Below are 22,835 nucleotides of genomic sequence, written 5' to 3'. Positions count from 1 at the left end.
ATATGACACCCGTATTTCAGATAGCATTTGATCAGTGATCATTGTAGCTTTTTCCTATCATTTTTAGTATGGTAACCTACTAAATTGAGTAGGATAACTTTTCATTCCTTTAGGAAGTTGGTTATTGATGCCTTGAAAATCTTCACAAGCATCAATTACAATATTAGTAAATATAAGACAATATCAAAATACAAATTGTAAACTTGGGACCACAAATTAGACATTACCTCGACAATTTAGTCGATCGTATTCCAACTTCCATAAATGAGGTGGCATTCTTCGTGGCCTTGATGATGTCTCTTCTTTCCCATTGAAAAGATGTTTTTTGGCAATTTGATACCTATAATTATTGTGGAGAAAGTGTCTAAACTCATCAAACACTTGCTTTCCTAAACTTCTCGAATGATGACATTTCATCTTCGGACCACAAACTGGACATGCAAATTTTCCCTTTGTCTGAAGACCTAAAAGATCATGTATAATTGGATCATGTACAATTATCATGCACAACTTAAGCATTCGACAGTAATGTGTAAGCACTATAATAGACCAAAAATATGTGATCTTAACAATATAGCATACCGCAAAAATGAGTTAGCCGAGGGGCATGATGTATTGCCCATACAAGCATTGCATGGAATTGAAATTGTTGATGTCCTATTGGAATTGAGATTAAATTTAGTACCAATTGCATTATTTAATAATATATTGAAATGATCATTTTTTAATTATTACAGTCTGTCCTACCTCTATCCCTTCTACAACAGTTTGACAATAGTATTAAAAAATTTATATATGATTTTTGAAAATACATGAGGTTAGAAGTGTTTTTTCTTAGATTTGTAGCTTTTTATCTAAAATCTATTGTATAATTTTATTTGAAATCTCCTTTATGTGTTTTTGCATGTTGAATCTCTTTTAGGTGGTTATCATCTAAAGAAATTGATAAAAAAGATATAAAATATTGGAAGAGAAAAATTCCATAGCTTATGTGTGAAATGCAAAAGTGTTTACCTCTAACATTTTTCAATGCTCAACAACACTACCTCATACATCAAGTTGAGGAGATTGAATTGTGTGGACCTGTACAAGCTAGATCAATGTGGATGGTTGAGAGGCACATGAAATTTATGAAGGGATTGGTTCGACAAAGAGCATGTCCTAAGGGTTCTATGATAGAGGGATATATGATATACCAGACCATGGTGTATATCAGTGAATATCTTCCAAAGTTTGCAATAGGTATCCATGTAGATCACATTTGGGATCCCAACTATAATGAAAAATTCAAAGGGGAGTACCTAATGGGGAAAGGTAGATTGAGGAGGGTGAGAGGTAATTATAAGTTTTATTTTGTAATTTAACAATTCTTATCTAGCATCAATATATATATATATATATATATATAAGTTGTTTCTAACTGGTGTAATTGTCTTTTTTATAGTTGGTCGTGAGTGGGATGCACTATGCTTGCATATTGCAAACAATCTTGATTGGATGACCGTATGGATTGAAAAATCTAAGAAAATGGTCACTCATTAACATGGGATGGTGTTGCATCATCGGTTAAAGAAGCTCATCGTAATGGAGATCCCAATGTTATGCCAATGGTACTGGATCTAATATATGGCTTAAGAGATACAAAGGTATGCATAAGATTATTAATCATGAGATATAAGTTTAATATCAACTCACAGATCAATGAGAAGATTCTTGACATGTTTGAATAATTGTAGGTCAAACACCACAAAGCTATGTACTACCATGGTTATAAATTTCACAAAAAAAAAGTTAGATGAAACGAAAAAAATGTGTGATTCTGGGATAAGTGTTATCTTCGTGGTCACCAATATTTCATCTAGAAATGACATACATCCTCAACAATCTGAAAATTGATGCTATGGCATTTTGGATGATATACTTGAGTGCAACTTTAATTCATTCAAAATAGTTCTATTTGTCATCAAATGGTTTAGGTTATGACTGAATTCAAATGATCCTGATAGAACTATTATTGAACATGATAGTGGATTTACTATGATTAATACAAGGTCATTTGAGCCAATCAGAGATGAGCCCTATGTTCTTCCAAGCCAATGCAAGCAAGTGTTTTACTTTGGTGTTCCACACAAACCAAGTTGGTCATTTTTTATTAGACATGACCCAAGAGGAAGGTCAATAAAGTATAATGTGATCGAAGAAGAAGATATTGAAGAAGCACAAGAGGAAGTAAATGATTATCAGGAATGACAGTTACCCAGTGATGAAGAAGAAGAAGAATGATAATGGTGATGATGGTGATGATGATGCTGATGAAAATCATGATCATGGTGATGAAGATGGTGATGGTCATGATGATGATAGTGATCAAGAGGATGATGATGGTGATGAAGATGGTGGTGGTGATGACGATGATTAAAGTGACAAGTACGATGATGGTGGTGGTGGTGGTGGTGATGATGATGATGATGATGACATGGATGAAGATCATGATGACCAATGAAATATCCAAGTAGGATCAATGTCAACTATGATGAGGTCTTGTATGACCAAATATTTCTTTCCAAACCATATGTGCACATATAAACATTAAGTAGAACATGTCAAATATTTTTTTAGATATAAACATTACTTACGCTAAATTTTTAACTTAAGACAAATGATTTACATATACAATCTACTTTATTATTAATATTTTTTTTGGTAAGTCTATTACTTTAATTTTGTTGCTGATTTCTAAGACTTACTAATTTTTTTCACAGGGCAATATGGATGCACCAAGTTAGACACCTTCAATAGAGGTAAACATTAATTATTGTAAATTTTAATGTTAATATAGAAAAAAAATTCATATTATTATGTTCTTTTCTTTATGTCTTTGGAGTTATTTTGATGAAAGTGTACAAATATTTGATGTCACAAATGATAGGAAAAAGCTACAATGGTCGCTGATCAAATGCAATCTGAAATACAGGTGTCATATCTACATGAAATTGGCCTTACTACTGACTCTGTATTCATCACCCAAAAAATTATGCAAAGATACACTGATGAACTTGTTAACATTATCATCAAGGGTGACAGAAGTGAGGAGAAAGATGCACTGAGAATAGAATTGGACTGTAGAATCCAATCTTTGAAGGTAAGCAGTAATTCAAATAAAGCAGTAATAGAAGTTCAATAGATATTAATATTTTATAGTATCTTATGGATCATGACATCAAATTTTATGTGTACTTTTATAGACATATGTGCCAGTTGTGGCATCACATGGTGAACATGGTCAGGGTTGTTGTATAGTACCCTCGCGTAAGTAACACTTTGTTTGTTTTGATCAACATTATAACACTTACTTCTTTTTTTGTGGATGTTTCTCACCAATATCCCATTTGATCTTTATCCATTGCAAATTTCTTTGCTAACAATATTCTATTCTTTAGCTCATGATGAAGTGCAGACTACTCCTTTGGTTGGCAGTCCACTGTTGTCTGCTACATTTTTTGCAACAAGGACCATGCAAACATCATCATTTGTGCCCACTAGAACTGGTAAAACCTTGTTTTGCTATATTTTGTAATGTATTTCTCCAAGTTGATGAGCAACTAAGTAGCATATCAATGCTTAAATGATGTCTACAGAAGCCTGCATACACACAAACACATGCATACACACACCACCCATACATACATATATACCCACACATAGAGAGACATGGACATAGGTAGGGAGGTAGACCAATAGAGAGTGGTACTAAAATTGTCATTTAATTGTTATGATGTTTCAGTTGATAGACCAACAGAGAGCAATAGTACTAAAACTGATCAATTTCCTGGAGTAGTTCGTGTGATTAGTACTGGTACATATGAAGGGACATTATTGTTGAATAAGACAACTATGTTTCCATTTAAAGAACAAAAGCTTCCAGGTGTTTTAAAATTGATATTATTTAAAGTGTAAATTTAGTTGATTTTTACATTACTCATTTTGAACTGATAAATCCTTTATGTTTTTGTAGGTAATAATGTGGTGGGGACACAACCCAAGAACAGAATGGACACAACAGAAAAGGGAAATTGTATTAATCGAGAAAATAAGCTAGTACAAATAGTACAGAGAAAATAAACTTCAAAACATGCCCTAAGGGCATACAATAGCATAAATCTGGAGATAATTTCTCCTTTCAGTACGTCCTCTCAAACTCCACTCTGAACTGCCTTTTACAATGCCAGATATCTCCTTAAATAGACCCCGGAGGGTTAAGGACTAGGAGTACATTCTAGAAAGTGCTAGTAGGCATCCACCGACCAAATAGAAGGTTCCAGAAGTTGCGTTAGAAGTCAGTGCAAATCTAGAAGAATCCAAAAATGGTAACCGAACTTTCGGGAGGCATAACTTTACAAATTGTAGCTCTTGAAGTGCTCTATAGCCCTATGGAAAAGCTTTACTTGTCCCCCATTTGTCAGCCCTTTTGGAGGTCATTTAATGCCCCTAACCTAACTCTAAAGCATTCTTAGGAGGTCTCCAAAACCCAAAAAACTGCAATAACTTTCAAACCATGGGGCCTTTTTACTTGATTCTTTTTCTGGAATGCTCTAAATCACAACTACATTCATCTGGCCAAATTGCATGCTCCTATTTTTTCGAGATTTTCTAGCACACTGATAGTTGAACTGTGAGAGTTGGAACCTTTATTTGACCCAAATGGGTGTCCAAAAATGAAAACACATGAAACAGAAACTAAGTCTAAGTATATTTTTTGGGTGACACAAGATTGCCCTTATACCTCTGGATGCTCCTGCATCATAATGCTTTCTTTGAACATCTTTTTCATATGACATTGAGACTATTTGGACCCACCATATGTAAAAGGTACGTAGTTTCATATCATTGCTACATAATTTTTTTTGAATTCTATTTATTATTAAAGTTATTGATCTAACAATCTATTTGTTTTTAAAAAGGTGGAATTTACAAGCTGTGGAATTAAAAAATTAGCTGATTGCATCGGTTAAGGCAAAATTTGGAAAAAACATTTTTGACACTAGCCTACTTCTGAAAAGAGCAGCAAAGCATATAAAGACTATGAGGGATCAATATAGAAGGGCTCTTAAGGATAACCCAAAGTACGATCGTCCTCCTATGATTCCACCGAAGGAGTGGAATGAAATAATACAAAATGCAAAGGAGAAAGGGCTATGTGAAGATAGAGATAATGAAGCAGCACAAGGCAAAAAGAGGTATGTCGTTATAGTATTAAGTACATTGTAATTATGCACTAATTATTGATATTTGTAAATATATAATCTAAGATGTTTGAAATTGTTCATAGATTGCAGGACACATCTATGGCTACAAAAGTGAGAGTAGAAAAGGTTGGCCAACACAAACTTGGCTCTGGTGGCTATATGAATCTCTAGTCTTGACTTGTAAGTAGAGCAATGAATTTTTTTTTAATTTTTAAATATAATGTTGCAAACAATTTTTTTTAATGAAACCATACATGAAAAAATGGCATTATGAAGCAAAAAACATAGGGCACAGATTTCAATGTGGAGGTCACAGATGAAGATAGAAAAATTGCCTTGAAGGAAGGATATAAAGTTGTGGTTGCATGTCTACGTGAAGAATCTATAAGCCTTGCCCAAAAATCCAGTGCACCAAATGATATCTCATAGGTAAATTGGTTAGATGAGAAGTAAATGAAATTAAATAGTTGAGAAGATTCTTTTTTGGTATTAGTTTTAAATGTAAATTGACTACATAACATTGTGCATAACATTTTACTGCAGCCTTCATATCCCACCACAGAACCTACTCGTGACAAAGGCCATGATGTGCATTATAGTGATGGAGGTATTAATTTTCTATTGGAGATTAATTATACAATTATGAATATAATTTAACATCTTGAATTGGAATTTGACGTGTATCCTTTTTTTGAATATTTCAGAGCATGTTGAACATCATGCTGAAGGAGTGGACCATGTTCCAAGTGTTCAACATGTTGACATATTGGCAAATCAAAATGTTAATGTACATGGTGTGACATTGTCAGGTAAGAAAAATGCATTTTATGTTGTACTCATACTTAATTATAGACTTGTAACAGTTAGAAAAAGAAAAAGAGTATGCTAATTTATCCCATTCACTTGTTCTTGCAACAGAGCCTCCTTTAGTGCAGTAACCTCCTACTCCTCCAAAGAGAAGGAGCCATTGCAATTTGACATTACACATTCCAGAAGAGGAGGAGAATGATGCAGATATGGATGCTCCTATGAGTGCTTTTCTTAAGAGAGCTCAGAAAAACAAAAAAAAGAAATGATGTTTTAAAAATCTTCTTTGATAAACCTTGTTGGATAATGAAAGAACTTTTTTTTAAGTAATTATGTATGAATGATGCATATTAATACAGATTTTTATTTTATGTGTTAATGAAGTTTTGATTAGTATTGTGTATTAATGAATTTTATATCATATTAATGAATATTATGTGATTGTATTGATTGAATGTTATAGTTCATAAATGGATGAGTGAATGAATGAAGTATGTAATTAGATGATAATGGGTACTTTAGATTGATGTTAAGGGGAGGGGGGTGAGGCCAAATGAGCTTCCACCTTCATGTGGTTGGCTTTGTTAAGTAGATAATATTATAGTATTCTTGAAACCAACTGAAGCTCAAACTAACATAAAATGTACACTTTGCATGTCATAGGTCTAAAATGATCCACAACTACGGCTGCCCATAACATACAATGCAAATGTGATATGGGATTTATGTGTGGCTACCTACAACGTTTGATATTTGATCATTTTGTTCCCTTTATATATTTACCCTCTTTTTTTTTTCCCTCAGCAATAGTTGTCAATAATGATATTCTGAACTATGCATTAGGTGACTTAAATGACCATTATGGGTAAATACTACAATATCATTCTAATAGAAATGGTTGATCAAAGATTCATCTCCATCTTTCAGGAATAACTTGATAACTTCTCTATTGAATTCTTTACAATGGTTATGAAGGTGTGAAAAGTTCACAATGGTACTAAAGCAATATATTAGTCGAAGAATAAAAAGTTAAAACTTAGCACCTACTGGATGTGTACTCCAAGGCTTTTATTCTATTGAGGAATGTTGTGTCACTGTTCACCCTGTTGCAAGCAGGTGCACACGAGGATGAAATAAAAAGTAAGTTTCACCCTTGAAAAATAATTATGCTGATAAGGACAGTGAGGATAGTGCCATGGACATTTATATGCATCCTGAAAATGGTGTTATTGAATGTTGGTTTTGCAAGCATTTAACTTGAGGATACAAACAAGGTTTAGAGCTTAATGTGCTTGTTTTATTAGCTCCAATGAAAATGGTTCTAATGAGATTTCTAGTATTCATGTTCTCTCTTCATGAGAATGAGACTAAGAGGGTAATTTTTATTTTTTTTTACTTCACAGAAGCATGCTAATAGGATTGTTGATGAGGGCACATGCTTGCTTATGAGTAAGCTAGGTTCTATAGCTATATGTCTCTTGTTTTTCCTCTTGATGTTAGCTCAATTTTTGAGGTGAATTGTGTTTATAGGCTAGGTCTATTTAAAATCTTTGATTAGAATTGTCCTACTCGTGAGATTGTTTCCCTTGGTTATATTTTGGATAACTAGTTGAAAATGTTAAACTATTGTGGATGCAATGTAGAGAGTTTTTTTAAACTCATTTGGTAAATGTGTTGATCATGAACTTCTTGTGTTTGAAGTTCCCTTGACATCAAAAATAGTATTTATTCAAAATATGATAATAGCTTTATCAACGTTTAAGAAGTTATGGTATTATTTAGGTTAATATGTTATAGCATAATACAAAGTAGATCAAGTTGTGAATTTTCTGTGAATATTCTGCAAATCTGCTGAATTAGAGGGCTTCATTAATACCAAAGACCCTGTCCCTAGTATGTCAAGTGTAGGCCCTAATATGAAAAGACTAAGGACCCTAAGTGTATATTATATATATGCCATATATTTGTTCAATATATCTAGCTCAAAGCTTCAAGCTAAACTCTACATTCTACCATCTGCATTCAACCTTAGGATTCATGGCACTAAATTTTGTTTTAAGGTTACATTACCATTTTGATATGAATAATGACATAGTATTTTATTAATATAGTTTAAAATGATTAATATGGTTCTAGATTTTTATGGATATAGAAGTTTTAGGCTTCATATATATATATATATAAATATAATCTCTATGTCTTGCATTGACATACCTAGATTGTACCCTAACTTTTGTTGCTCGACTAGAAATGCAGGCTTAAGAAGGGGTCCCTATAGTGATAGTCATGCATCTGCCAATGACCATATATAAATTGATACATGTAACCTTCTTCAAATATTTTTGCATCATTGAAAGTTCTTAATATATTTATTTTTAATATTATTCATGTCTGCAAAATGGTTGTGCAATAATACAAGCTGTACTGATCACTATATCATCTTACAATGTGCAAAATTCAGCAAGCTATGATGGCTTATCAAGCATCACATCTTCTTTATGTCCAACAAGGAGGATTCTAACAAATGATATGACATTAGCAAGTAGGAATATTACTTCTATTTCTATTAGAAAGTATAGGAGAACTTGTTTGGTAGTAGCACATGCTTCTCGTGTTTTGGATCCAATCTTCTCAACTTCAAAGAATTCAAATGACTCTTCAAAGAAATCAAGTAAGATTTTCTTCAGAACAAGGTGTTACAATTTCCTTTCATTTAATGTAATTGGGCCATACTTAATTTGGTAAAGCAAATTCCTTTTGCTATGTGTAAAAGGGCAGGACTATTAAATGTGATCTATCACTATAATTTAAAATCACCTAGCTTATGGAAATCTATTCATACCTTCTTGCTGAAGGATCTACAGCCAAACTTGGAACCTAGACTGAAATGAGCACAGTTTTAGAAATTTAGATCAAAATATAGGCTTTTTAAAAACTGGTTCAAAACATGCATCTTGTTGTGTATTTACTTTTGTTACTTTTCCAATTCTATTAAGGTTATTATGGACTTTGGTTTGGTTTATTTTTAGTCACCTTTTGCTCCATACCGAATTGAAACTCTCCTCTTTCTCTTATTTCAGCTTTGAATGCATATTTTCAATTTAAATCTCTCTAGAAAGGTTAGAGCTTCCTCCTTTGGCTTTTGAACCTTTCATGATAAAGTTCAGTTCAGTGGTAAAATAAAATAGTTGGGCATATTATTGTGCAAGACAAGCTCATAACATCTAAGTCTAGGAAATTTTATTAGGCTATTTCAATTGTTTTCTATTGGTAGTTAAAAATTCATAGTTGTAGCTTCAATAAATGTGTTTGGATACTTATTTTAAGGTTCAGATTAGAAAGCAACACACTAAGGTGAATGCATGATGGTTTATAAAGATTAGGAATTGACCTATAAGGAAAATACATTATTATCTATAATGCAATTTTTTGTCATCTTTAATGTTGTAGCTGAAGCAACCTTGATTTTGATCCATCACAGGGAGTCATTATGGAATGAGAAAAATTTATTCATTGGGTGTGTGGATGTATCCCTGGCTCAAAAAGGAGTAGAAGAGGCTGTTGTCGCTAGAAAAAGGATTAGCAACATTCTAGTTGATCTAATATTTACTTCTGCATTGGTTTGGGCTCAGATGACTGCTATGCTTGTGATGACTCAGCACCATAGGAAAAAGGTTTTTTAGTCAAATCTTTACTTTATGTTTATGCTAGCATTAACTACTTTTCTCCTCTATATATGCAAGGGTAGGTGTTTAAATGGTTATTACTTGAGTTTAGTATCAATTCTTAGGAAATTTAAATTTTGTATCCAGTAAGAGTTGACAAATGCATAGATGGAGTTTTATTCATTGAGAAAAATGAGGGGGTGATTTTATTAGATAAATTGCATTTGGTAGGAGCCTTCTGAATTTCCAATTATCCTTTTTTCTAAGGCCTTCATATTCCTAAAAGGTTATTGTGGCCATTGCTACTCAACCAATTTCTAAGCCACTGCTCAATAGTTGACTTCTAATTTTCTAACATTTTGAGCAATTTTTTGAATGTTTAGAGCTATAGAGGCCGGTATAAAACCTCTTACCTTTGGTTAAAGCTAGAGAACTATTTGCTTACATGGGATTCATTGAACACCTGGTTCAATGTGATTTGTGCATCTTAAAATTTCTTGAATAATGTCAAGATTTTCCTATTTTATTTGGAATATGCATTGGGTTAATATAATTACATCCTTTTATATCACCCTTTGTTCACAATTTTCTAGTCAATTATCATGATAGACTTGAACTTGACTATCATCTCAAAGCCGTGTGTTTATTGTTTTTAAAAATGATGATTATTTAATTTGTATAAATTTAAACGTCCTTCTAATGAAAACAATAATAAAATATTAGATTCATTTCTTTGGAGGCAATTGTGAAATGACTATCCCAGGTAGGCTGAGGTGTTTAGGATGTTGTTCTAGTTCTTAAATTCAAATTTATTGTTGTGGTTTCCATAGCACATCTATAATATGAGTGATTAGGTTTGGATGTCAACATTTATATAATGACTTGTTAAACAGGACTAAAGCTTGAAGTTGAATTCAGTGTGATGTAGGTACCAATAATAATACATAATGAGAGTGAGTAAGCCAAGGCATGGAGTAGGATATTCAGTGAAGATACTCAAAAACACTCTATTCCAATCATAACAGCTTGGCAACTCAATGAGCGCATGTAAAAGCTTAATGCTAACAATTCTTGGATATTAATAGCTTCAAACTGTGTATAATAGAAGTTTATATCAATTACTCCATAAATGTTTACTGCAATGCAGGTATGGAGAATTATAAGGCCTCAACAAACAGGAAACGTCTGATATATATGGAAAGGAGAAAGTTCATGAATGGTGTCCCAGTTATGACATTCCTCCCCCAAATGGTGAAAGCATTGAAATGTGCACAGAACGTGTTGTTCCTACTTTAAGAAACAAGTGTGGTACATTTTTATGAATCAGATATGCTGCATTAATTTTTTTATAAATGTGCTTTTTGTAGTGGTGAGTAGATATCTTATGATTGGGTTGCAGTTTGCTAGGCTTTCAAATTCTGTATGACTGCTAGTCACAAAACAAGTAACTTGCATATATCCATCTTCTGGATCTGATATGTTCTGAGAGTTATCAAATCCTTATGAAAAATGATCTTTTCTTGTTTACATTTATTGTAATGACTAATTAAAATATGTTATACTACACATGTAGCTGATATTATACAGAAAGCTTTCATATACTTTTCATAGTGCTACTTTCTTAGGAAGACTTTGATTTATATGGTTGTTGTATGTAATGTCCCCTTTCTATAAATGCTTGAGTATTTTCTCTGAATCAAAGATTCCAAGTAGAACAAGAAGTAGAATAGAATGTGTAACATCATGTACTTGGTCCTGCAACATTTTAGGAAATCTTTGACACATAATCCACAAATAGATCTGCCTTATTTACGATATTAAAGCATATATCATTCCAAATAGGATTAGGATGGTTAATTTAATCATATGGAATACTGAATTTGTTAATGGAGTTCAACTATAGGAGAGGTAGGATAAGGGGCATATTAGGGTGCCTTAATCAATCGTCTACCCTAGGTCCAAGAGAAAATGCCATCACTCTTGGTTTCTTGTGGCCATTTCCATCCATACAAGTGGGTGTACCTAGTGAAAAATCCATACCCAATCATTCCTCTACCTAAGGCCCAGGAGTGGATACCATCCCTTGTGGCCTCATGTGGCCCTTTACCATCCATTTGATTGGGTGTACCTAGTGAGGAATCCATAGCCATTCCCCTCTTCCATAACCACCTTATCCTCCTTCCTATGATTAAAGTTCCTTAACATAATGGCCAAAATGGTAAGGATATGAGAAAACTGCAATAGGATTTTATGCTCTTCCTTTCAGACTAAATAAGTTTTTCCCATCTGTCTGAAGAATCAGCTCTATTATGTTAAGGTTGGGAATACCTTTGTTATGGGTAGGTAGGCAAATAATAATTTTGTATTCATTCAAGATAATTTCATAGTAAGAAAGACTTAGGTGTTAATATTTTACTACTTTTCCCCATATATGGCAAAGTTTTGAGAACTGCCTTAAATAAGTCTATGCCCTGGTCAACAATCATTTAGATATTTTTGATGGCATGTGCTTCATACACAACATTGATAGTGGTTATATATATTGTTGCAAGAAATGTAGTGGTTGACCATTATAGGTTTATAAAAAAGGCCGAAGATGCTAGGAAAGTGAGTTAAAGTATACAACTTATCATAGACATCTAGGAATTTCCGTTCCCATGCTTAGGTTTGTGAGAATATTCATAGTCTAGATGCACAAAAGCCCATTCTATGTTAGGAAGAGATTCCAATTTTTCTTGAAGTGCTTCTCCAATGTCATGAGCATCCTAAAAGGGCATATCATTGGGTAGCACAATGTCAACTTCAACAAAGAAATGAGACAAAAATATGTAAGCTCTGACGGTATCAATATGGCATATGTCTTTGTGATGATTCCAACAGAGATATGTCAATTTCTACAAATAATAAGGTGATGATGTTTTCCCCACCAAAGAATTCACATTCTCCAAAACTGTGCTTGACCATGTCCTGATTGTACAGAGCGCTAACTGCACAAAAGACCCACTATCAACTTTAGTATTTCAAATTATACACATTAATATAAACTCGAAGCATACTTGGCATCTACTCAGAGGAATCTTGGTAATCTATATTTTGGCTTTAGTGATCACAAGATTATACATCCGTCTTGCTACCACCACCACACAAATAACTTGATAGACACTAATGATCAAGCTTAAATAAAAAAGAATACATCCTCTTTGTTATTGTGCATGCCTGCAACTGTTATCACTTACTAGCATTCTAAATGATTGTTATCAGTGTTACCATCTATAAAGACAAAACTCTGTATCCCTATATGTACATATAAAGAGAGGTTAGATACAGTAATCCTAAAGGAGTCAACTGGTATTATCTGTAGTCATGTGTTCTAAATACATTTATATACATACATATGCCTTGCAGTAGTCATTAATATCATCTTTGAGGAAATGAAACCCCAATACTGTTCTAAACAAATAAGATCTCCAGAATCAAGTAAAGCAAATGGTCACATCTACTTGGACTCTTTAAATCAACTACTAATTAGTGGAAAGTGGAAACATATTCTATGTTTGATGTGGGTTATATGAGTTAGCTTATAGGAGCACATATATAGACATTATTTGGCTTTATTAACTATGTAGGAATTATTGTAGAAAATCAAAATGTGAATTATCCCATGTTATAGTGTAAAGGAAAAGGTCAGAGAAGTGCTTACCACTATTGCTCTAGCTGGACCAATCCACCAGTAAAATTTACTTCCAAGAACTACAATAGTGAGACCAATTGAATTGGTGATGACATCAAAGAAATGATCTTGGGAATATGCCTTTACTATCTCATTTATAAAAGTCCAGCAATAGATTACAAGAACCAACTTCACAACAGTAATTGAAACCATAATTCCAACAACCCAAAACCACCTATCTCCTTCAATCAATACACCTCGGTTCTGCATAATTTAGGAATGAAGTTGGTGTAAGAGTATTACTTATATGTAATATGCAAAAGTAGCTCATTTAAAACACAATACACTAATGATGGAGTAGATGGAAAAGAGCAGAAAAAAAGCATACTCCATATTGCACTTAAGCTCAATATTTTACAGCTCCAAAATAATGATCAGAATAAACAAGTATAAAACTCAACTTTTAGGACAACGAAGTATGCCTTCATTTTGTTCACTTTTGCATCACTGGAAAACCATGTAAATTAGGCCAAGTAAAACTCAACATCAAGGATTTCTATGAGTATTTTCATTTGTATCCACTTACAAAATTTTGGCAAAAACAAAAAGCCAGAGCTTAAGCCACTTATACCATGTAATTACTTCAAAAATGGTGAAGGGGGTTTACTAATCCAAAATATTAACATTCACCTGATGATGTTGTATTTAAGAACATATATATGGCCTCCAACACTTGAATATTATTTTAACTTAGCAAAACCATGTTGTTTAAAGTATTTAAATCATGAGCACAAAATTGTATCCATGGTTGTAATTATGTACAATAAAATATACTGTATTTGTAGTAATAGGATAAAAAGCTAAACAAGTGGCCAAAAAAGCATATAATATATCTTCCATGTTCATGAAAAGTTCAAATCATCATGAGAACTGTTAGGGGGAAATATATATCTTGTTCTTTAAGGTATATCCTTGAATGGGGAATTTACCTTTGAAACAAGTTGTCGAATAGACTCTAACATGATTTGCAATCCCAATGTAACCATAACTTAAGAAAAACTAGAATTCCCTACACATGGAGCATTCTATTATGAATTAACACTAAATTAGTGTTGGACAATTCATAATTCTCATTCTTTGAGCAATTAATACGGACCATGACAAAAAGAATATGAACATTCACACATCAATGAGTAACCATAGCAATAGAAAACACAAACTACAATGAACAATCTAAAACAATTTCTTACACTAATCAAGAATAGAATTCATCTTCAGTTATATTGATATCTAATATGAAATTACTCAAAGATCTTAATGAGTCTCATCCTAATCTTATTCATAAATTAAAATGAAACCCCCATTACTAAGGATGCTAGGTAGCACATAAATGCAATTTGAAACAATAAAACATCAAGTTGCAAAGCTTAAGGTAAAAAAATAGTAACATCTTTGGATTTTGGATTTTGCAATGAAAAAGTTTCTCATATGGATGCTTCCCTATTACATGAGATCTCTTATAAAATCTCAAATAAGAAACCAAAGGATAAGAAGTCAAGAGGCCATGAGAAGAGCTTAAAGTACATAATATATAACAAGCACAACTACAAGTGGAAAACCTAATTAATAACCATCAAAGTTGCATAAGTTTTAGGTGATTATATTTAGCTATCTTCTTCCTTAACAATTTTGATACTAATATCATGTTATTGCTTCCCTAATTTTTATGTAGAGCATTTTGGTGAATATTCAAGATACAAAAATAGGCATTGTAGCAGAGAAAAGGTTTGATGCAAAAAAATTAAAAAGGGGATGCACTCACTTAAAACTTCTATTCCTACATTTTTTTGGAAGCTGTAGCTTGTCCTAGTTTTCTCTACCCTCCCAAACTTGTTCTCATGGCTACTAGATTCAAGGTTTTGGTGTGCATATATAAGCTAGGTTCAACTTGGGAGTGTTTGATGATTTATCGGTATTCCCACCTCAGACACTGTGTTGACTGATATGATATTTATATGTATTGTAATGCTTCATTGTTTATTGAAACCTATCCACATTCATTCTTTTCCTCCAATCGGGTCACAATTACTATGGAACAAGAAAATTGTGCAATCGAAAACCATTTGCTATTTTTTTTGCATGTTTTCTATTTTGTAAGCAATTATTTATATCACAGACTTAATATTTTTCTGCTTGTACTTTGACAGAAAAAACATGATGTGCATCTCAATGTTGAAGATCCTAATGCTGATGACTACACTAAGCCATAGGTAGATGATTCACAATTAAGTGATTGATTAATCAGGATGTACTTGAAAGCATTCGCAACCACTTTGTTACTACTGACTGGTCAAAGGTTGCTCGTCGACATGAAGGAATGGATGAGAGTGATGAAGATGATGACTCTGCCTATGGAGATTTTGAAGATCTGGAGATGGGAGATAAATATGGAGATGGAGCTAATGACAGCCTGGAGGATAGTAAAAATTTGAAGTCTACAAAAGAACAACGAAGACTAAAAAAGCTTGCACTTCGTGCCAAATTTTATTCTCAATATCCTTTTGGCTATTTTTTTTTCCAGTCATACAATGCCTACTTTTAAAGATATTTAGTTTCCATGGTTCATAACATTGTGAAAAAATGTTCTTGGACAGCACTATGTATGAGATCCATCCTTAGGATATGATGCAAGATTTGAAGTCGAGATTTTCCCTTGCATGAGTGACTGCATTGCAAGAGTTGGGAAATTTTATTTGTAAAGAATTAATAGTAATTAGGTACACAGCCACCTAGGTACAATAAATATGAGTGGGAAGAGCTAAATGACTATCTACTTTAAGGTTGGGAATTGGGATAGATAAATGAAATGCTCGGATTAGTAGTAAAGAAAGTTAAACAAAAAAAGATTATCAATTTAGCCAGAACTTAATATTATGTGCAAGAGACAACACAATATTGTTCACTGGTTTCTCTTATTTAATACTTTTGGCACAATAAGTCTATAAATTGTAAATAATAAATATACTTGTGTGAATTGCAAACATTATTTATTAGTAACTCTAATTTGGTATGTTTTGTAGCATCTCATTGTCACCTAACTCAAATGGATAGTCATGGCTTAACTCATATTTGCATCTTCTAACTAGATTTTTTTTAGCTTTGTGAATAAAGTGTCATATGGCAACCTCATTTGTTGTAGATATAAGTGCCCTCTTTAGTTTCTCTATAATTATCTTGATAGGTTCACTAGATAAACCATTCTTCAAGGGCACAAATCATGTCTTGACCTCTGGATGTTTTGATGATAATTGCACTAGCTATGTTTAGTTCTTTTTTGTGGTACTATAGACACTAAAAATTATCCCGAATGAATTTATTAATTTAATTAATAATGGTCACATTCTTCTACTTATTTAATTAAAATTATTTTAATTAAATAGGTTCATTTTTGGTCTAAGTATTTAAATTTAATTTAAATACTTCCTAGCCTTAATGTGTTAAATTTAATTAAACACATGATTCTCCATTTATTCCCTTTTTAAAATAAATTTTATTTATTTAAATCCTCCATATCCTATTAACTTCTTCTAGACCTTGATTAAATTAAATTTCATTTAATTTAATCTTTATCCTAATCTATATCCATAAGCCTAAGAGTATGTGTACTCTTATGAGTTGTCATCATAAGGGTTTACATTTCTTTTTAAGCACATGGTGTCTACAACTTGAGAACTTTCTACACACATGTGCCACCTCATCTTTATCCTCCCAACTAAGAATATGGGATAAGGTGCTTAATTGTTAATTCTTATCCTTATCTTCTAGACACCCTCTAGATGTTTCCTGAGAGTCTTTAAATAGAAGCCTTGTCTCAAGCATTGCATATAGAGGATTATTGGATTACATTGACATGCTGTCGCTTTGAGTCTAGAAGCACCACATTGAGAGCTTGCATTATAGCTACATTTCCATATGGAGTTCATAGGCTGCATATTAGTGATTTGATAGTTGGTAAGATTTACATTTTGTATTGCATCTTAGTTTTTGTTGTGCATTTATATTTAGTTTACATTCTATTTTTAGTTTTCATTTTAGTTATAGCTTGCATCCATAGATAGATTTCATAATTTCATGTTCATTGCATCATAGAGTACCTTTGAGTGTGACTTCCTCCATAGTCATATCTTGAAAGTATTCTTCTTTTCATATAGTTTAGGATCATATTGCACATTCACTTTGCACTCATACTCACATTTTCTCTTCAACACAAGGGATTTACTTATTGTTGTGTTTGTGAGAGCATACCAAACATACCCTCCATCAAAGATACACCAACAATGGCTACACATAGCTGCCCTTGTTGAGTAGTAGAGGTGGTTGGAATTTTGGTTTGTTGGTTGCTTTTGTAAATTTCTTTTAAATTAGCTTGATTCCTTAGGCTTCCAGCAATTTGTACATTTTTCCAGCACACATTTTGGCACGCCCGGTGGGACCCACGTCTCTGATCTCACTTCAAAATTTTGCCAATAAAATTTTCTACAGTTCGGATTAGCATTTTTTCATCTCTGATAGTCTCAGTGTCATCTGCATTGCGCATCTACATATATCAGCGTCTCCGTAGATCAGCGTCTCCGAGAACAAGTGTCTACATCGCCACCACAAAAATCAGGTTCCTTTTTTTTTGTGTCTTCGTCTAATCTATTATGTCATCTAAGTTAGGGTTTTATCATCTGTGTTGATTTCTCTGTCGCTTGCGCACTGTGATCTATCGTCTGTGATCTGAAATTGGCATCTCCGCTTTGTATTCTAGCTTTTGCACTCTGCATTTTGGCATCTGTGCTCTGCACTTTCGCGTCTGTGCTCTGCACTTTGGTGTCTGCACTCTGCACTTTGGCGTCTGCGCTCTGCACTTTGGCGTCTGCGCTCTGTACTTTGTCGTCTGTGCTCTATGCTTTATCATCTTCGCTCTGTGCTTTGTCATCTTCGCATTTTAGCGTCTTCGATTATTAGCGTTTGTGACTGTTGAGATTTAAACTAACGGTTAACTGTTTCTTGAGCATTTTGTTAGTTTGCAGGTCAAAGATTTACATTAGAGGACGAACTAGAGTGTAAAAGGCCTAGTCACATTTGAAATTGGAGCGTTTTAAATGGGTACATTTAGTATAGAGCACATTTGGATTTGGGCCTTAAAATGAAATCACATCCAAAGCTTTAAGGAAAATTAACTTCATTTCAGCATTTTCATTTTCACCATTTTCTTTTAGTATTTTATTTTCTGCTATTTAAAGTTGGAAAGAACCTTGTATGCTCTAAACACGTGTGTCTTCAATTAGAGTAAAAAACTTAAATTTTTGTGGATAATGAACAAGTGTCTTTTAAACCCCAAGTTCACTTACGTATTCTCTCCCCTCGCGCCTTTGGGTGACCTTGGGTGCACAAGAAATAAGTGGATTTGTTTTTTATTTTATTAGGAGGCCTGCTTGGGGATTTCATCACCCCTTGGGATGACTTCAATTCTAGCGTTCTGGTGGAGTATAAAAATTAGGAGGTGAATCGAAAGACACCTCTCTTGGAAGTGTAAATATTGTCACTCTTGGCTAAGCCCCAAAGAACTTTATACCTTTCGGAAGTGAAGGAGGAGATTTGGGTTACCGTCTCCCCCCGGCTGTGTGGCAGTATTTCCTTTCATCTACAGAATTGGGCCTCACATACCTAGTGTATATCGAGGACGCCCTTTAGCTAAGCCTTGTACAACCTAGTATCAGCCTTGTTAAGATTGCTATTGTGTTTGGTGTGTTTGTTCAAATAATCAAAAAAAGCAAAAAAAAAAAAAAAAAAACTTCAAACAAGCCAAAAAATGAGTGAAATTGTGAGGAAACCTTTGCAGTAAGATAGGTTAGGTGAGGTCTCTTTGACTCACAGTCATCTTTTGGAAGTTTTTGCATTAGAGTCACGTTTTGAGTTTTGGTTGAGTTTATTTTTGATGTCAAAAAGTTTGAGTCTTGTTTTGTTCTTGCCATGACCAAAAAAGTCAACCAAACCAAGCTTAAGAAAGTGAAACTATCCAAACCACCTGTCTACAAAGAAAGGAAGAGACTAACACACAGTGACAAACAATTCAGCTACACGATCAAGGACATTCAAAAAGAGGAAGCTAGGCAAGACCGCTACGATAGGATCACCTATAACGAAAAACTTCAGAATTGATCTGCTTTCCCAGGTGTAAACCCAAGGTTCTTATTTCCCGTAAACAAAAATTGAATCAACTGTATAAGTGGCCATCATACATTCGTCTTTCTTATTCATTTCTATTTCTTCCATCTTCAAACTTTCTTCTAAGGGAGCTAAAAACCTAAAAATATCTTTTTATCGTGACATTAGACCTTACATCCATAAGCAAACACCTTATCCTAATCACATTCTCTTATTTGGGACCACAAGTCAGTCTCCAAATAGCAAGCAATCCATTTAGTGTCTTATCTTTCCTATAAGATCATATTTGACTATCTTTGGTAAGAGAAAGATACTCAAGTCTTACTTATTTGGGATCACAAGTCAATCTCCAAATAGTAAGCAGTTTACTCAATACCTTACCTTGCTTATTGTGGACCACAAGTCAGTCTCCAAATAGTAAGTGATCCATTTGGTGTCTTATCTTGCCTACAAGATCATATTTGACTATCTTTGGTAAGAAAAGGATACTATTATCTTTCAATATCATTTTGTTTGCTAAACTAAGGTCTCTTGTTCAAATTTGGGTAGTTGATCCATTGATCATCTAAGGTTAAAAGCTCTCATTTTCATTCTCTATTTCTCTCATAAGCCTTCATTCATAATTTGGCCATTCTTGTATGGTAAACACACGATCAGGAAGGTTTACATTCAACCCCAAAACACATTTGTGGGAATCAACAAAGCAATCAGAAATGGAGAATCTTCCTCCCTCAGCTACAACTTGACTAGGGGATGTGGTTCCCTCTAATCCGAATCTTGGTATGCCTAATATCCAAGAGCCACAACAACCTTTTCATAATAACAATCCAAGTGTTAATGATGAAGAAGTATACCAAGATGAAGACCCTATTGATTTTGGTGATATTTCTAGTGAGGTTAAGACCTTCCTTGCAGACCCTTACAATATAGAGATGATGGAGAAATTCATTAAGGCAAACAAGACCGACATATTCTTAAATCTGATCAAGGATGGTGCTAACGTTCCTACAAGTTTTGATGAGAACATCCTATTTACTCAAGTCAAGAAAGGTGGTGCTCCCTTAGCACCTAATTCAAGTGCAATACCAACATCAAGCAAAGGAAAAGAACCTACGGTGACAACTAGTGCTTTGCCCACATCTAGCACTTTACCACAACCAACGCTTCAAACTAATTCTGAAATCTTTCAACAATTCATCAATGCTCTATCTAATCTTGCCACATATGCTAATGCTCCACAAAACATCTCAACAACTTCAAATGTAGGAGGCCTTGGTATTAGTCAAGCACCAACTCAACCAATGGTCATTTCTACACAGCCTACACCTTCACCTCAGTTGCATGTGCCTACGACCATGGTAACAACATCGGCGCCAAATGCAATGAGTGCATATCGACAGGGAGGTTCAAATGGAGCAACTCCACCACCCTAGTAGTCACAAGCACAAACGAACTCTGAAGTAACACATCTTGCTCAAATGTTTCATGAACTACGAAATGAGGTGTGCAGCACAAACAATAAAGGGGTAAAACACTTGTCTCTTGATGAGATTTGTCCTTTTGATAAATCTATTCCTATTACTCCATTCTCGGTTGGTTTTGAGATGTCAAAGTTTGACAAATATATGGGAAAAACATGCCCTGTCACACATGTAAGGGAGTTCTATATTTTGTGTCAAGAGGTGGCATACAGTGATGATTACCTTAAGAGACTCTTTCCATGAAGTCTCGGAGGCCCTGCATTTGAGTGGTTCATAAATCTACCTAAGGGTTCTCACACTACCTTTGATGAATTGGCAAATAAGTTCATAGCACAATACTCTTACAACACGGACAATCAGGTTTCATTAAGTGACTTGTGTAATACTAAGGAATGAAATGGAGAAACTTTTCCCAATTTCTTGCAAAGATGGAGACATCTTGCTAGTCGTATGCCATACAAAATTGAGGACTCTCATCTTGTAGATATGTTCATCAAAAATTTGATACCTAAAATGTCCTTTCACTTGAAAATGGCGAGTCCTGAGGACTTTCCTACTCTAATCAAAAAGGGTAAAAACATTGAAAGTGGACTTTTAGAAAAAGGCACCATCAAACATTATAGTTCTTCATCTTCCCATAATGAATCGAACAACGATAACAAGCCTAGATCATGGTCTAAGAATAGGGGTGTTACACACGATGGTGTTATGGATGTCAAAAGCCTTCGAGGAAGTAGCAACAATAATTACCGCAACCATAACAACAATAACTCAAATCAAGACAACCAGGGTAATCAGCAAACTCGATTCTTTCCGCGTAACAATTACAATCGTGATTATGATCAAAATAGGACATTCACCAACTTTTGTGAACCATTGGAAGCCATCTTTCAAAAGGTGGTAGATCATAATATTATGGTGTTTCCTAATACACGTCCTTTTGATGAAAATCAACCAAAACCTAGGTGGTATCAAGAAAATGAATATTGCAAATACCATCGCGTCAAAGGACATGATACCAATAAGTGTTTCAAACTCAAAGTGTTTATCCAAAACCTTGTTGATAATGGAGAAATTGAAGTGGAAGGAGGTCCTTCCTCTAAGAATGCTAAGTTGAAAATATTTCAAAAGCCATTTCCCGATCACAACGATGGTAACAATAATATGAATCAAGCCTCCACATCAAACGTTGTACCTTATGATTACTCTACTAACCACATATCAGGGTTTGACTCCTTGTGTGGTAAAATAGATACCAACGATATATGTGGTTTTGACTCCTTATGTGGTCACATCGAAGGGGTCGACACTCATGTGAATACTCTTGTCTTACAAGCAGCTGATTGTGATGCAACCACTCGACGTGGAAGAATCATTTTGCAAGCAGCTACTCCTAATAACAGTTATTCACCAGCTCCACATGTGCCTGTTGTGCCATCCACTCCACAAAGGTCCGCTTCACGCTATGATGTATTATCCCAACTAGGTAAGACTCCTGCACAAATATCCATCCTTGAGCTTCTTACCACCTTGCTTGTACAGAAGGAAATCTTGGAAAAGGCCCTTTTAGAGTCCTGTGTCCTTGATAATATTAATGCCGCCCAATTCACTGCCATGATTGGAAACCTTGCCACTCAACTAGATTTGGTCTTCATAGATAAAGATTTCCAAGCTCCCAATCCCAACCATAATATGTCGCTCCATATTGAAGTCCTCATACAATGACATAAAATAAAAAGAGTCCTCATAGACA

General features: G+C 34.0%; 1 pseudogene; it reads left to right on the top strand.

The window, feature by feature from the left end:
• Positions 1-8,468: 8,468 nt before the first annotated feature.
• Positions 8,469-18,398, top strand: LOC149545529 (2,3-bisphosphoglycerate-dependent phosphoglycerate mutase 2-like; annotated as a pseudogene).
• Positions 18,399-22,835: the final 4,437 nt, after the last annotated feature.

The sequence above is a fragment of the Cupressus sempervirens genome, chromosome 7, assembly GCF_028749045.1.
Source record: "Cupressus sempervirens isolate cs-2001-9-10 chromosome 7, ASM2874904v1, whole genome shotgun sequence".
NCBI classification, from domain to species: domain Eukaryota; kingdom Viridiplantae; phylum Streptophyta; class Pinopsida; order Cupressales; family Cupressaceae; genus Cupressus; species Cupressus sempervirens.
The sequence above is the reverse complement of the archived record's forward strand: the minus strand, read 5'-3'. Positions and strand labels throughout refer to the sequence as shown.